The following is a 16,835-nucleotide window of genomic DNA, read 5'->3' on the forward strand; positions in this document are numbered from 1 at the left end:
TAGAATCTCCCCTCCCTCTTCAAATCTCACCGAGACAGATCAGGACCGTGAGGATGGGGGTCATGGCGTCTCCTCCCACTGCCCTGCTCTGCAGATGGATGAACCCTCAGTGCTGGCAAGACAGAGACACACAGGGTCTCTTGGTGCTGGCAAGACAGAGACACACAGAGAAAAATAGCCTCCCCTCCTTCCCTCGTTGTGTGGGCACCCGGAGGCTGGGTCCTTCTGGGCAAGCACCGGGCCCTCTGCAGACATTTCAGACAGAAATGGGGTCTTTCCTGACCCCCAGCCACTGTCTGTCTGGTTTATCCTCGTCTCACTGAGAGCCGGGATGTAGCGGCAAACAGAACTGGTGCTTCCTGTGTCTGTCCTTCCAGATGAGGGTGAACAGAGGCTTCCCCTTCCTTCTCACAGCCTCCCCCAAGGTCTCCCTCCCTCCTCCAGCCCGTCCATCAGCTCAGCGTTGCCGGGTCCTTACCATGGCAGTCGTCTCTCCAGCCCTGGAGATGCTTCAGGGAAGACAGAGGTCCATGCTGCAGGCAGACTCAGATCAGCAGAGACGTATCTCACATCTCGCTGTGCCGTCCAGGCTGAGTTGCGTGTGGCCGTGAGGACAGAAGAGAAATGCAGGGAAATAGAGGAAGAAAAGTTGTCTTCTTTCCTGGCACTGGATTGTGGGTTTTCTTTCAACCAAATAGCTCCCTCTCAACTTCCCCTTTTTAATTTTTTTTTTTTTTTTTTTTTTTGTTGCAGTGTCCACCCCCTCCCCCCGGGAACAAACCTCTGAGTCTTTCCTGCCTCCTCAGTGCCCCTGGCGTCCTTGGCCGTCCCTCTGCACCTCAATTCCTGGTCAACATTTTGGGAACAATGACTTACGTTTGCGCTTTGATTTGAGGAGTTGAAGAGGGAGTTGAGACTTATTTGATGACTGGCTGTCATCCACTGCCTATGTGACCTTCGTTTGTAGTGTCCCGTCTCTGAGCCTCAGCTTCTTCCTTTGCAGGCTGTTGTCATGAATCCCACTCGTCACCGTGGTTGTGGGATCAGTGGTGCCCGGACATTGGGAGGGGCTCATTTCTGCCTGATTTCCAGACCAGGGTAAAACCTGAGGTGTTTGGGACATGAGAGGATCTTGGTGTTGGACTCCACAGTCTATGAAGGTGATTGATGTCTCCACTTAAGATGTCACATCTGGCCGGGCGCGGTGGCTCAAGCCTGTAATCCCAGCACTTTGGGAGGCCGAGACGGGCGGATCACGGGGTCAGGAGTTCGAGACCATCCTGGCTAACACGGTGAAACCCCGTCTCTACTAAAAAATACAAAAAAGCTAGCCGGGCGAGGTGGCTGGCGCCTGTAGTCCCAGCTACTCGGGAGGCTGAGGCAGGAGAATGGCGTAAACCCGGGAGGCGGAGCTTGCAGTGAGCTGAGATCCGGCCACTGCACTCCAGCCTGAGGGACAGAGTGAGACTCCGTCTCAAAAAAAAAAAAAAAGATGTCACATCTGACCCTAATGGAGAAATGTATATCAGGCATTTCTGAAATACTCAGAGCATCAAGGTCATGAGCAGAAAAAGACATGTGGAAGTCCCGAGTGTAGAAGGATCCACAAGAAAGAACAGAGGCCAGAGGTGAGATGCCACAGGGTCCCGGGACCATCAAGGGCTCATTAGGGTGGAGGTTTCCACCACTGAGTGGAGCCGGGAGAGGAGCCTCGGGATCTATAATAACAGTGAGGGACTCATGGCTCCAGACCAAGGTGGGAGGCTGCGTCCTCCAGCCACACGTGAGGCTCGAGTGGACCCCAAGCAGTCCAGAGGAGTTCCATCAAAGGAGTGCACCAAACCATCCAGTGATAGAGCTGCTGGGATTTCGAAGAAAGAAGCACTAAACACCAGGGTGTTCATAGAGCATTTATTAGGGGGACTTCCATAGAGTGGGGCGTCCTTGTCTCCTTGCCCAGTGTCTCCTTGCGGATCTCAAGGGTGTGCTTCCACATAGCAGCATGTTCTTCAGATGGACAAGGAGACACTGTGTGTTCTATCCAAAGCTTTAACCTAAAACAAAAATAAAAACAAAAATAAACCCCTAGAGAATATGATCTCTCAGTACAGTTGTTTCTTGGGATACACAGACAACTCATTTCAGTACCCCCTACACGTAACAAAACTTACTTGTACTCCAGCCCTGACATTGTCTCTGCTGGACCTGCATATAGGAAAAGCCCGCTGTTCATATACGCAAGTCTTGCTTCTCAGGAATGCAGTAGTTTTGATCCCCGTTGGTTTGAAAAAAGTGTGCACATAAGAGACCCCAGGAATTCAAGGTTGCATTTCTCCAGGGCTGCCTGGATTTTGAGTGTATTTGGGAGTGAGAAGCAAGGATTATAATCTGGATTGCATGGCATGGCAAGCCACAGTGCATCCGGGGAGGGAAGTGTGTTGTTGGGATATATGCTGGTTTTCACCCGCGGTTCCTGGTTCATAACTCCCATAGTGCTTGTTACAGTCTTTTGTTAGAATGTTGGCTGTGCTGGGCCTAGGGGAGGCCTCTGACCTCCTCCTGCCCTTCCTTCACCTGCCCAAGGCACGACTCAAATGTTCCCTGCCTTTCTGATGGTGGCTCATAAGACCCTCCCAGAAGATGGTCTCACCCTGTTCCTTGTGGGAGGAAATGCTGACATCATGAAGCTTCCTTAAAAGCCCAAGAGGACTGGGTTTCGTGAGTTTCTGGATGGTTGAGCATGTGGAAGCTCCTGGAGCGTGGCGCCCCGGGAGAACATGGAAGCCCCGCACCCCTTCCCCCATGCCTCCTGCTATGTGTCTCTTCATCTTTATCCTCTGCAGTGTGCTTTGTATTCAACCAGGAAATGTCAGTGTTTCCCTGAGTTCTGTGAGCTGCTACAGGAAATTAATCAAACCCAAAGAGGGGATCATGGGATCCCCAACTTGAAGCCAGTCGATCAGAAGTCTGGAGGTCTGCACTTGGGAATGGTGTGGGCGACAGTCTTGGGGACTTAGCCTTTAATCTGTGGGATATGGGACTGTGTCTGGGTAGACAGCGTCAGAGTTGACTTAGAGGACACCCAGCTGCTGTTCGCTACTGGGTCTGGGGTACAAAAATCCCATACATCTGGTCCTAGAAGTCTTCTGTGTTGATGATTCCTGTGATGTGAGAGTAGAGGAAAAGCACTGTAGAGAGTGCTCTCTGTACATAGAGAGGTAGAGGAAGTTCTTATCAGCAACAAGGGAGAGGCTGACAGAGCTGCCTAGAAACAGAGTTCCCTGGTTCCAGAGGTTCAAAGCCAGATTTGCTGTCAGTCCATTGGAGGATATGCCATTACTGGGCAAGTATTCTCTCGAGAGCATCTTATCTGAATTCCTGACGTCCTAAAGAATAGCTAGTGATAAACCTTGTCAAAGCAGGAGAGGGGTGAAGGACATGGAAGTGTTTCTTGTGGGGTTTTTTTAAGTCCTTAGAAACAGTTCTTATCTGAGACCTGGAAGCATGAGCCTTCTCTCCTTCAGGCCTTTCTGGCTCTGTAGGGTCTGAGTTTGACCAAAGTCATCTCATCCTTGCACCTGTGACTTTCCTATTGGGTGTCTGCAGTGAAGGCACTGGGTTATGAAGTTTAACCTGAGAGTTTCAGGAATTTGGTTGAGGGGAGGGCTTGTTTCTATATTTTTAGCAAAAGGGTTAATTTTTCAGTGTTTTCTAGAAACAACCTAAAGTGCTTTATCGGTACTTGGGGATGCTCAAGACCTCAGCTTGGGTTCCAGCCTGCAGGTGGAAACAGGCTTCTGTCCAACCCACAGAGCAGTCATGGCACTTTCTCTCTCTCTCAGAACAAGGAAAAAAGTGGAGGAAACTGTGGGACCTTAGAGACTGTGGCTCTCCGTCTTTTGTGTTTGTGGACAGACCCTGGGATAACTCAGTGACCCAGGCCACATTCAACACTGAGCCACCTTCCTGGGTGCACACGACACAAACTTGCTTTATCATTGTTGGACCGGGCGTATCTGGCACTTGAGTGTGAAGGTCACACGGACCTCGCCATGCTGGGCATAACACGGAACTGATTCTAAACTTGGGAGTGTGGACACCGCAGGGCAGGAGCGGCTACAGGAATGCCCTCACCAGCTTTCACTCCTGAGTCAGCCCTGGGAGAAACCCTGTATGGAAGATCATGTGTGTGGGAGGAAAACCCACCCCAGAGGAATAAAAATCAAACAATCCATTAGAGAAAAAAACAGGCAATTATAGAAATGAATTAGGAAGCTATTGTGATGTGAAAAATAGTAAATTATATTAACACAGTTAGAAATAATTTCATCAAGAATGAGACACAGCTGAAACAATAAACATTGTAGAATATTTATTAAAATTTTTCATTAGTCATCAGAGAAAAACTAGAAGTGAAAAAAATAGAAACAATAATTAATGCACACAAGAAATGGAATGAGAAGAGGAAACAGATATCTCTCTATAGATCACACTTTCAGCAGGAGGGAAATAAGGAGTATGTTAGTAAATACTTGCAAAGAAATAAGTTGACATTTTTACAGAAATGAAGAAAGAACATGAGTTTAATGTGCATAAACTCATAAATAACATTAATGTCTTAACTATTGACATTATGACATAACTAGGTATGATAGAGCACACAATACCTAGAATAGATACAAAGTAATTTTAAAATTACTGGAGAAAATGAAAATTATTCTCAAATGAAAGACAAGCACATTGGGACTGGATTTCCCAAGAGTAAAAAGTGACAAGAAAATGACTGGGGGTTGAAGTTCCAGTTGGCTGAATGGAGAGGGCTGGAGTCTGCCTACTCACCAAGAGGACCCAAAATAGCGAGTAAATACCAACAGGTCAAGTGGATCTTCCAAGAGGGCGCTGGGGTTCACCTGAGAACCATGAGGACACGGAGAGAAGAGAAGAGAAAAGGTGGGAGCCAGGAGAGGCTCCTAACACGGGGAAGGGGTAAGCGAGTGAGAGATTCCCTAACACAGGGAAGGGGTGAGTGAGTGAGAGATTCTCTAGCATGGGGAAGGGGTGAGTGAGTGAGAGGCCCCCTAACAAGGGGAAGGGGTGAGTGAGAGGCTCCTTAACAAAGGGAAAGGGTGAGTGGGTATGAGACCCCTGGGATCCACACCCCTGCCTTGGCCCTTTACAATTCTGGTCACAGGAGAGCCCCTGACCCCCCTTGGCCTGCAGAGGCACACAGGGAGTTCCTGGAGATGGTGCAGAGGCGCCTCTGGAGCCCACGTGGAGTCCCACAGGCTTCTGATCCCTGAACAGCCGGTATCCAGTTGCCATTGCCTTAGCAGAGAGGGAGGAGGCCAGGCACCTCTGTGGGCCCCAGAATCAATATGACAGCCGGGGCACAGGAACAGCCAAGCTGAGCACCACACAGCTCCCCACCTCTGTTGCTTCCTGCTAATGGGGCTTCCTTCCTGCTAATGGGGCTTGCCAGCTGCAGGGCCCCAGTGCACCCGTCCTGCCCCCACCTGAACACCGTGGCCCTGGCTTGGTGTCTTCTGAAAGCCCAATGCTCAGAGGCCCCTGACAAGCCCTTTGCAGTCACTGCCACCTCTGCCTCTGCCCCTAGGCTGCCCCAGGCCTAGGGAGGGTGTGGGGAGGCCTGGCACTTTCACCTGTCCCCAACAGCAAAACCGAGTGCCACTTCTTCAGGAGGGCAGTGTGAGCAGACCCTGTGCCCCACAGCTGCCAGTCTCCAGTGCCCCCGCGGAGGGGCCCTGCCCTCCCTAGTGACAGGCCCACAGCACAGCCACCTTGCCCCCACCTGGGCATTTCAGCTGCAGCCCCCAGCCCTTCTGAGAGGCCAGTCCCCACAGGCCTGTGATCTGCCCACGGGTTCCAACACCTGAGCCTTCTGCCTGCCCTGCCTGAGAATTCTGCTGTGACCTGGGGACCAGCCCAGCTCTCCCCATCACAGCCAGCACCTGAACTGTGGAGCAGCTGAAACCCAGTGAAGCCCCTACAGGACTCGCACACATTGTCCAGGCGGCCACCTCGGGGCCTGCAATCTGGGAACTGCCTGCCCTTTCCTACTCTGCTGGCACCTGACCAGTCACTCCAGGGCCTGAGGTCGGGCCCACCCAGCTGGTAACACCACCACAACTGACGTCCACTCTCCCATCCAGAGACAGAACCCCCCACATCCCACCTACATGAAGCATCTGCCACGTCGGACCACGGACAGCTGCTCAGGGTCTGCACTGGGCTGAGGGAGGAGACTCTGCCTTGGAACCATGCCTGCAGAGAGTGGCAAGGCAGGCGTTTCCCACGCCTCCCAGCCACACCGTGGCCTGGGGAGAGACAACAGTGTGTGTCTGCACTGAGACTCATGAGCCCTGGAGCAGGGGTGTGACAGGGAAACAGACAATGTCCCCTACGGGACTGGAAGCGGATGTAGCTCCTTCATCCCCCGCAGAGACCTCAGGGCATTTCACCAGACGCTGCCCCAGCCACGTCCATCAGGACTGATGCCTGCACTCATCATTAGGATATTCATGGGCAAGCCAGGGGTTCCAGCTCTGCCCCGCTGTGTTCCCTCACCCCGTTGGAACAGGAAGCTCACGGCTCCAGACACTTCACGGTCCAGCCCTTCCCCTGAAACGACAGACAGCACCTCACAGGAAACACACCAGGTCCATATGCACCTGCTTGTGCTGAGGGTGGCTCTTACCCTTAAGCACCAGCTCCTGGCCTGAGATTTGAACTGAACAGCCCAACACAAACCCTGCTGCAGAAGCGCCCAAGGCTATGGGAAAAAGCCAAAAGACCCTTCCCAACATGCTCTGCAGTCACACTCCCCGTGGGGCCGGAGGGAAAATGCGCAAAAGAAATCCCATCCAAATGAAAATAAATTCAAAGAGAGTAAGTGGCAGCCTCTCCAGCTGAGAAGGAATCCGTGCAAGGATTCTGACGCCGTGAAAAATCTGAATATTGTGGCACCACCAAAGGATCGCACTAGCTCTCTAGCGATGGACGCTGAAAACAATGGAAACTCAGAAAGGACAGATAAAGAATGAGAGGGAGACAAAAACATTACAAAGAATCAGTGAAAGAGAATGTTGGTTTTTTGAAAGTATAAATAAAATTGAGAGATGGCTTACTACACTAACCAAAAAAAGGAGATTTAAATAAGTACAACCAGAAATGATCAAGTTGACAGTACAACCAACACCACAGAAATACAAACGATCATCAGAGACTACTAGGAACAGCTTTATGCACATAAACTAGGAAACCTAGAGAAATGGATGAATTCCTAGGCACATACAGCTTCCCAAGATTGCACAGGCACAAAATAGAAACCCTAAACAGACCAATAACGACCAATGAAAAAGGATCCGTACTAAAAAGCCTTCCAGCAAAAACGCCCAGGAACAGATGGATTCACGGTTGAACTTTGCCATATGTACGAAGAAGAGCTGGTGCCAATCATACTGAAAGTATTTTAAAAAAATCAAGCTTGTGGAATTCTTTGCTAGTTCATTCTACAAAATCAGTATCATCCAGATAGCAAAATCACACAAGGATCCAACAGAAAAATGAAACTACAGGCCAAGAAACCTGAGGAACACAGATGCAAAAATCCTCAAGAAAATACTAGCAAACGGAATCTAACAGTGTATCAAAAACATAATTCATCATGCTCACGTTGGCTTGATTCCAGGGATGAAAGGATGGCTCAATGTATGCAAGTCAACAAAGATGACTCATGACATAAACTAAGAACAAAAAGCACATGATCGTCTCAATAAATGCAGATAAAGCATTCAAGAAAGTCCAACATCCCTTCATGATAAAATCCCTCAACAGACGAGGCATGAAAGAAACATACCTCAAAATAATAAGAGCCCCGGCATGACAAACCCACAGTCAATATCAAATTGAATGGGGAGAAGCGAAAACATTTTCCCAGGAAAATGGGAATGGGATCCTCCCTAGCCCCTGGGGTCTCCAACTGGACCAGGGCCTACCTGCGGGGCAGGGTTCCTCTCATGCTAGAATCTCCCATTCCCCTCGTCAAATTTCAGTGAAGTGGGCCATGGCTATGGGCATGAGAATCATGGCGTCTCCTCCTACTGGCCCCGGCCGTGCGGGTGGATAAGACCACGGTGCCCACAGGACAGAGACACACAGGACCTGGGCACATAGCAGCAGTGTTCTCCCACTTACAGGATTTTCCCAACAGCATCTCCACAGGTGGTGAACTGTCCCAGACCCCGCCACGAGCCTGGCTCTTGTTTTCCCAGGGCTTGGACTTTCTTGAAGGCTTTATCTGCCTCTGTTGAGATGATCATATGGTTTTTGTTCTTAGTTTATGTCGTGAGTCACATATACTGAACCATCCTTTGAGACAGGCACCAGGCTTTCTGCTGATATTTCAGACACACAAGGCATCTCTCCTGATCTCCTTTCACTGTCTGCCTGACCCGTCCTCATCTCACTGAGGGCCAGGACGTAGCTGCAAATGGACGTGGTGTCTTCCTGAGTTGGTCCCTTCCAGGTGAAGGCAATGGAGGGTTCTTCCGTCCTCTCAGAGCCTCTCCATGGGGTCTCACTCTCTCCTTCAGCTCACCCATAAACACACGCTTGTGGGGAACCTACCACGGCCAGTCTTCTCACCAGTCCTGGGGAAGCTTCAGGGAAGATGCAAATTCAGGCTGCAGGGCAGACTCAGATCAGCAGAGACTCCTCTCTCATCTGGCTGTGCAGTTCCAGTTGAGTTTCACTGTGGCAATGAGCAGAAAGGGGAAATACAGGGACACAAGGGAAGGAATCATGAGCCTTTTCCCAGAACTGGAGTGTGGGTTTTCTTTATGCAAACAGTTCCCTTCACGAACTTCTCATTTACTCATCGCAACAGTCATCCATCCCGTCTCCCTGGAAACAACATTGGCCTGACTCTGCCTTCTTGGTGCCCCCCCATTTCTTTCAAACACTCCTGTTCCCGTCCTGTGCTCCTGCGTTCAAGGTTTTGGGACAATACATAGGGTTAGCACTCTGATTTGAGGGGAAATCTCGTCTTTATTTAAATATTCATGTGTTACCCCTTGCCTATGTGACCTTAGGCAGTAACTTCCCATCTCTGAGCCTCAGTTTCCTCATTTGGAGCCTGTCATGAATTCCATTCCTCACAGGGGAGCTGGGTATTTGGTTCCTGGGGGCTGCACGGGGCTCAGCCATGGGTAATTTCCACAGCAGGTGAAGACAGGAGAGGTGGGGGCGTGAGGGGATGCAGTGCCCACCATCAAGGCCTACGACTGAGGTTTCCACTCAGGAGTGCCCTTTTGTTCCTGCCCTTGAGAGATGCTTCTCATAATATTTCATCAACACCCCGGTTATCACAGTCATGTGCAGAAGATGGGAAATGAAAGCTCGTCGGAAGGAGAAGCACCTACGTTAAACAGAAAATTAAAACTGACAGAGCATTTGTGTCTGGTGCCATTAGGGGTCATTAGGGAGGAAGCAATTAAGTCACCAGGGTGCATGCATTTAAGCATGAAATGCAAATCATTTCTGAGACGAGTCTCACTCTGTCCCCCAGGCTGGAGTGCAGTGGGGCAATCTTGGCTGACCGCTACCTCTGCCTCCCGGGTTCAAACGATTCTCCTGCCTCAGCCTCCCGAGTAGCTGGCACTACAAGCACGCACCACCACACCCGGCTAATTTTTGTATTTTTAGTAGAGATGGGGTTTCGCCATGTTGGCCAGGCTGGTCTTGAACTCCTGACCTCAGGTGATCCACCTGCCTCAGCCTCCCAAAGTGCTGGAATTACAGGCGTGAGCCACCGCGCCCGGCCAAAATGCAAATCTTGACCTATTATGAGAAACTGAAACATAGGAGTAAATTAAAAAATACAGGCCGGGCTCAGCAGAGGTCAGTGTGTTCACAGGATTCGTACCCGAGAGTCAGGAGGCACACGCGGGGGTCCATGGAAAAGGCTGGCAGCCTGGTATGGCGGGAAGGTAATCAGCGACAGACGCTAGGGTCTCCTGCTTGATCTTGCCGAAATCTGGCTTAAATGTTTGGCCTGGCACAACCAAACTAGAACTTGGAAGATGCTGTGTAGATAAAACCTAATATTGTAACCATTCATATTGTTATGGATGTGAACATAACTTTGAAAATGTCCTTAATAAGATGTCTTTATTCTAGAGGGTAGATGGTGAATGACGAGGTTTCTTTATTCTAGAGGGTAGATGGAGAATGATAAGATTTCTTTACTTTAGAGGGTAGATGGCAAATGATAACATTTCTTTATTCTAGAGGGTAGATGGCAAATGATAAGATGTCTTTATTCTAGAGGGTAGATGGTGAATGATAAGATTTCTTTACTCTAGAGGGTAGATGGCGAATGATAAGATGTCTTTATTCTAGAGGGTAGATCGTTAATTATGAGATTTCTTTATTCTAGAGGGTAGATGGCAAATGATAAGATTTCTTTACTCTAGAGGGTAGATGGCAAATGATAACATTTCTTTATTCTAGAGGGTAGATGGCAAATGATAAGATTTCTTTATTCTAGAGTTTAGATGGTGAATGATAAGATTTCTTTATTCTAGAGGGTAGATGGTGAATGATAACATTTGTTTATTCTAGAGGGTAGGTGGCAAATGATAAGTTTTCTTCTGGAGGGTAGGTGGCGAATGGTAAGATTTGTTTATTCTAGAGGGCAGGTGGTGAACGATAAGATTTCTTTACTCTAGAAGGTAGATGGTGAATGATAAGCTTTCTTTACTCTAGAGGGTAGGTGGCAAATGATAAGATTTCCTTATTCTAGAGGGTAGATGGGGAATATTCGGTTCCTCATGTTTCTCACGTTCCTCCCTCCAAACTTTCTATTCTGTGCAGCAGGGTTTTACATCCTTCCAACACAACAGTGGTCTTTGACCTAGACATTTTGAACTCTTTAGTGCTAGGACTCAAGTCCTCTTGCTGTTTTGGGACAATTCAGAAAAGAATCAGTCCCAGTCCTTTTGCATACTTCTGTCTGACTGTCCTAGGTCAGTAGAAAGAAACAGCTCAACTGCTTGACAAGATTCATTGACCTGAGGTCTTGCCTGCAGCTGGATTTCTCTCCTGCTTCTGTGATTTTCCTTCCGTGGATCACCAACACACTGCAAATGCCTATCATTGCTTTTGACATGCTGTACTTTGGTTCTGTCTGGAAAGGCAGGAAGTCTCGAAGTGAGGGGCTCACAGATCACAGGCAGATTGAAATGTTTTCAGCAAGAATAGGCAAATCCATAGAGACAGAAAGCACACTCGTGGTTAGCAGGTGCTGGAGGGAAGAAGGAATGGGGAGTGGCTGCTGACCGGGTGTAGGGTGATGACAATGTGGGGAACAGGATGGCAGTGATGGTTACACAATGCTCTGAGGCAAAGCTAAACAGGTAGCATCTGAGAAGGAGGGAAGGGCTCACAGGGTTCAGAGAGGGTGTCAGGGCATCAGGGTGGATTTGTCTTTTCCTGGTGGAAATCCGATACTGCCCCATTGATTTAGTTACTGACGTGTGTTTGGAACTCTGAACTGAAGAGATGGAGGCTCAGTAAAGCACACCAGGGAGTGTGGCAATGAGGAATATAGAAGACTGTGTTACACGCCATGGACCAGAGCACGCAGGTGTGCAGAGCTGTGGACCCAACGCTGCCGTGTGGGATGTAGCCTCATGTTGGGAGGTGGGAAAAGAAGGGGATCCAACCAAGGGAAGTCAACATTAATAGAGAGGAAAGGTATCACATGTTATCTGCCGGATATTGCCGGATCACGCCGGAAAGTGTCTCCGCAGTCCAACACTGATTCCTCCTTCTGGAAATGATCGGCAGACAGTCCAGATAGCATTGGCCCTAAATTGTCTCCCGGAACCTCCTGGGATCACCAGATCTATTCCCAAGGCTCCCAGTCTGAGGGGTGCATTGTCCTCTCTGCTGTTCACCTCCCGGCTGCATTTTAGGGGCTTCTCTGGCTGTGCTGAGCCTCAAATAACAGAATCCCAAGGACCGCCAGGATCAAGCCAGCCATGCCCATGTGAGTGAGGTTCTCCAGTGTGTAATCCTGGGGGAATGAGGTAGGGGATGGTGGACAAAGAGGCCACAGAGGTCAGGGCAGATCAGCATCGTCCAGTACCTCTGGATGTCCACCCAGGGCACCCACCTCCCCTTCACAGGACCTGACCCTCTGTGCCAGCCCCATAACTGAAAGCATCTCCTCACTCACCAGTCTTGGGGTCTGAATTGTTTTGTGATGGGCTGAGGGTCTCAGCTGCTCCTGAGAATCAAAACAAAGGAGAGGTACCCTGAGCCAGCCTCTCTCCTGGGCTCTGCATTCCTATCTTCCCCTGTCTTCTGACACGAATTCTAGTGAGTTCCTCAGTAAACCCTTCCTCTGTAGCAGGGTTCCCTCCAGTCTCCTCACAGAACTGTTTCAACTTTCCTGTGTTCTGCAAATCCAAACATGGCTCTTGAGTCATTTGGGAGAGAGTTTTCCTGCACCCCAAGGGCTCAGGATCTGCAAGGAAAGTGTCCCCAGTACAGAAATCACTGAGCCCTGGGTGCTGTCTGTGCAGCCTGGGACACAGGAGCACATGAGCCAATTCCCCCGGAGATGAGAGTTTCACGGATCCACCAGCTGAGGATCCAGGCTCCGTGCATGAGGGGTTGGTCCTCAGGGGCTCTTGAATGTCAGAAGCAGAAAGGGGTGAAAGTCTGGGGCTGCCTCCCCTTTGTGCCCTCAGCCACTTCACCTGGGTTTTCACTGCTGTTCAATTAATCTAATTAATTGATTACCGTCATTTAATCTAATTAAGTGTCCAATTAATCTAATTAACTAATTCTTCATATAGTCCAGAAAACCTAGAATGATGTGATACCTTCCCCCCCATCCCCACTCACAAACGTCTGTCTGCTAAATGGTGGTGCTATTAGAGGTTCATAAACCAGTATTTCTGCTTTTACAAAGTGCGAATCTAGGTGAATCTAGACCAGTAACAAACATGTAAACTCCCACCACACAAAATATCTTTTTATTTATTTATTTATTTATTTATTGAGATGGAGTCTTGCTCTGTTTCCCAGGCTGGAGTGCAGTGGCGTGATCTCAGCTCACTGCAACCTCCGCCTCCCAAGTTCAAGCAATTCTCTTGCCCCCAGCGTCCCGAGTAGCTGGGATTACAGGTGCCTGCCACCACCCCCGGCTAATTTTTTGTATTTTTAGTAGAGATGGGGTTTCACCATGTTGGCCAGGCTGGCCTCGAACTCTTGACCTCATGATCCTTCTGCCTCAGCCTCCCAAAGTGCTGGGATTATAGGCGTGAGCCACCGCACCAGGCCTATTTTTATTTTTATTGAGATGGAGTCTCTCAGTCACACAGGCTGGAGTGCAGTGGCGCTTTCTCGGCTCATTGCAACCTCCGCCGCCTGGGTTCAGGTGATTCTCATGGTTCAGCCTCCTGAGTAGATGGCACTACAGGGGTGTGCCACCATGCCCAGCTATTTTTTTTGTATTTTTAGTAGAGACGAGCTTTTACCAGGCTGGTATCAAACTCCTGACCTCAGGTGATCTGCCTGCCTTGGCCTCCCAAAGTGCTGGGATTACAGGCATGAGTCACCATGCCCGGCCATCAAATATATTAAGAATATGGATGAATATATATCAGATGAACTTGGATATGCCTACACACATACTCAAATATAACTTATATAACCACACATAAATACGTATAGATATAAAACTTTAGATATTTATTTAAGATGTAGTTACATACATATTGGTATTTGAAGTGAGAAATGTTGGCAAGCAACATAGAAGTAAAGAAGTAAAATTTCCATTGTCTCATGGTTTGTATAAATTTTTTATCAGGAAATTAGGGGAGATCCATAGAAAAGCAATGAGAATGGGGTAATTTGGTAGTGAGTTAGCACGAAACACAATGAATGTACTCAAACTCAGCTTTCTCATGGATAATTATCTTTTATTTTAAAAATATGAAAGAATAAAGTACTTCACTTATAAATTGTTAAAGGTGTTGAATAATTCTTTAAGTTGGAATGAATATAATTCTTCAAATGTCCGCCCAGGACACCCAGCTCCCTTGACAGGACCTGACCCACTGTGCCCAGCGTCATCACCATGAGCATCTCCTCACTCACCATCCTTGGAGTCGGTCTCGGTTTGTGGTGGGCTGAAGGTCTCAGCTGCTCCTGAGAATCAAAACAGAGGAGAAGAGACATATTCAGATTTAACTTATATAACAAATTCTATACAAGATTATATATAACTTACATAACCTCCCCGTCAAGGAGAGATGGGGGTCTTGGGTAGACATTTAAAAAATTATGTCCATTTTAGGCCGGGCACGGTGGCTCAAGCCTGTAATCCCAGCACTTTGGGAGGCTGAGACGGGCGGATCATGAGGTCAGGAGATCGAGACTATCCTGGCTAACACGGTGAAACCCCGTCTCTACTAAAAATACAAAAAACTAGCCGGTCGAGGTGGCGGGCGCCTGTAGTCCCAGCTACTCGGGAGGCTGAGGCAGGAGAATGGCCTGAACCCGGGAGGCGGAGCTTGCAATGAGCTGAGATCCGGCCACTGCACTCCAGCCCGGGCGACAGAGCGAGACGCCGTCTCAAAAAATAAAAAAAAAATTATGTCCATTTTAATTTAAAGAATTATTCAACACCTTTGACAATTTATAAGTGAAGTATTTGATTCTTTCATATTTTTTAAACAAGAGGTAAGTACCCATGAGAAAGCTACTGGTTTGGGTATATTCATTTTATTTCATATTAACTCACTACCAAATTGCCCTCTTCTAATTTAAATTTAAATTATCAAATTTAAAGCACCTCCTTTTCCTGTAAAAGAGGTTTATTTAGATGTTAGAATCATCCAGTGATTGGACAAGATTGGACATGAACCCACTGGGCTGCACTGCAGCCCCCGCTGACCTCCCGCGGGTTTCACGAGCCACAGGGAGCCCCCCGGTCAGTTTCCCTCAGGCCACTGTGCTTTGAAACATCCAAACACTTCTGAAGCTCATTAAGGAAACCTCAATTTTTAGTATGTAAGGAAGGAGGACTTGAGGTTAATGAAAAATGGATGTCTACATTGAATATATAAATAAAATCACAGCCCAATGAAAGAAGTATGATAATTTTTAAATAGGTTCACATAACTGAAATAAAAATTATAAATTTACATATTCAAGTATTGCTTTAAAAGGTTTAGAAAAGAAGAGAGTAACAATGGGCAAGTGCATATAGAAAACGAAGAGTAGGCTGGGCGCGGTGGCTCACGCCTGTAATCCCAGCACTTTGGGAGGCCGAGGCGGGCGGATCACAAGGTCAGGAGATCGAGACCATCCTGGCTAAGACGGTGAAACCCCGTCTCTGCTAAAAATACAAAAAATTAGTCGGGCGCGTTGGCAGGCGCCTGTAGTCCCTGCTACTCGGGAGGCTGAGACAGGAGAATGGCGTGAACCCGGGAGGTGGAGCTTGCAGTGAGCCGAGATCGCACCACTGCACTCCAGCCTGGGTGATGAGCAAGACTCCATCTCAAAAAAAAAAAAAAAAAAGAAAACGAAGAGTAGAAATAAGTTACACACAAGACGCACTGTGAATAATTGCCTAACTCATCCAGGGAGCAGGTGCACAGCCCCTCCTTAGTCTCAGGGTGCCCTGAGCACAGAGGCCTCCAGGTGAGCACAGGATGGGCTGTGTGAGGGGCACCCACAGCTGGGGTGCTTCTCAGTAAAGGAGCAGATCTGGGGCAGACTCCAGTCTCATCACAGTCAGATCCCACTGAGGCCCGAGCAGCCTCCTCTCCTGTCCTGAGACGACCCAAGGACCCCACAGGTGTGGGTGAGGGGCTCCATCCTCAGGGGCCCTTGGAAATAAGAAGTGGGAACTGCCCAGGGAGCATCTGTCTGTCCTCTCTCCATCTCGCCTGCCTCTCTTCCTCCCCCGTCAGCTCAGTATCTTCCCCGTGTCCAAGTCAGGCTGGACCCCAACTCCTCCTGACCCAGCCTGTGCTCCTTCCTCTACTCATCACACATCTTGCAGGACGGGGTCGGGCCCTGGGATCATGCAGAGCTGTGACAGGAGTGGATTTCAGTGGCTTTCGGTGGCTTTCGGTATAAAATTGGAGGGATTTTGTTTTTTACTTGAGAGAGGGGAGATTCTAAAACAGCGGGGATTTGTAAACCTTTGTTGTTTCAAAATAGTGTGGCTTTGTCTTACTAAGCTGAGATTCCAGGAGGGATGAGTAAAACTGCATGCACCTGTCCCCATCTCCGTTGGCTTTTTAACCCTTACAAGCCTCCGTTATTGGGAGAATTAGGACAAGGCCAGAGAGGGCTGGAGATAGGAGCAGGTCTAGGAGGAGCCACATCCCAGATGCCCCAGAAGGTCAGAAATGAAGGGGCTTTGGGGTGGTCACGTCCAGGCAGCTCCCTGTTATTCAGATGGGGAGTCCAGGGTGTGAGGAGAACCAGCTTTTTCAGAAGTTCCACCTCCCAAGGAGAAGCTGAGCCATCACAGCCCCAGCCCCACCTCCCCGGGCTCCTCTCACCTGACTTCTAGAGCCAGCACCTGCCTGTGATCGCCCCTGGCCCTGGCTCCCCATGACAGGTGACGGCTCCTGGGAATCCTGCTCGGGGAGGAGGAAAGTCCCCGCTGCTCCACTCGTCAATGCCGAACCTCAGACACCTCCCTCCCCTCTGACCACCACGGAGGGAACACCTGCCCCATCCCTGGAGCACCGGGAAGCCACGCGGACCACACCCTTACTGTCCAC

General features: G+C 49.0%; 1 pseudogene; it reads right to left on the bottom strand.

The window, feature by feature from the left end:
- Positions 1–11,992: 11,992 nt before the first annotated feature.
- LOC113225344 overlaps positions 11,993–16,835 on the bottom strand; it is a 13,733-nt pseudogene continuing 8,890 nt past the window's right edge.

This window comes from Piliocolobus tephrosceles, chromosome 21 (genome assembly GCF_002776525.5).
Source record: "Piliocolobus tephrosceles isolate RC106 chromosome 21, ASM277652v3, whole genome shotgun sequence".
NCBI classification, from domain to species: domain Eukaryota; kingdom Metazoa; phylum Chordata; class Mammalia; order Primates; family Cercopithecidae; genus Piliocolobus; species Piliocolobus tephrosceles.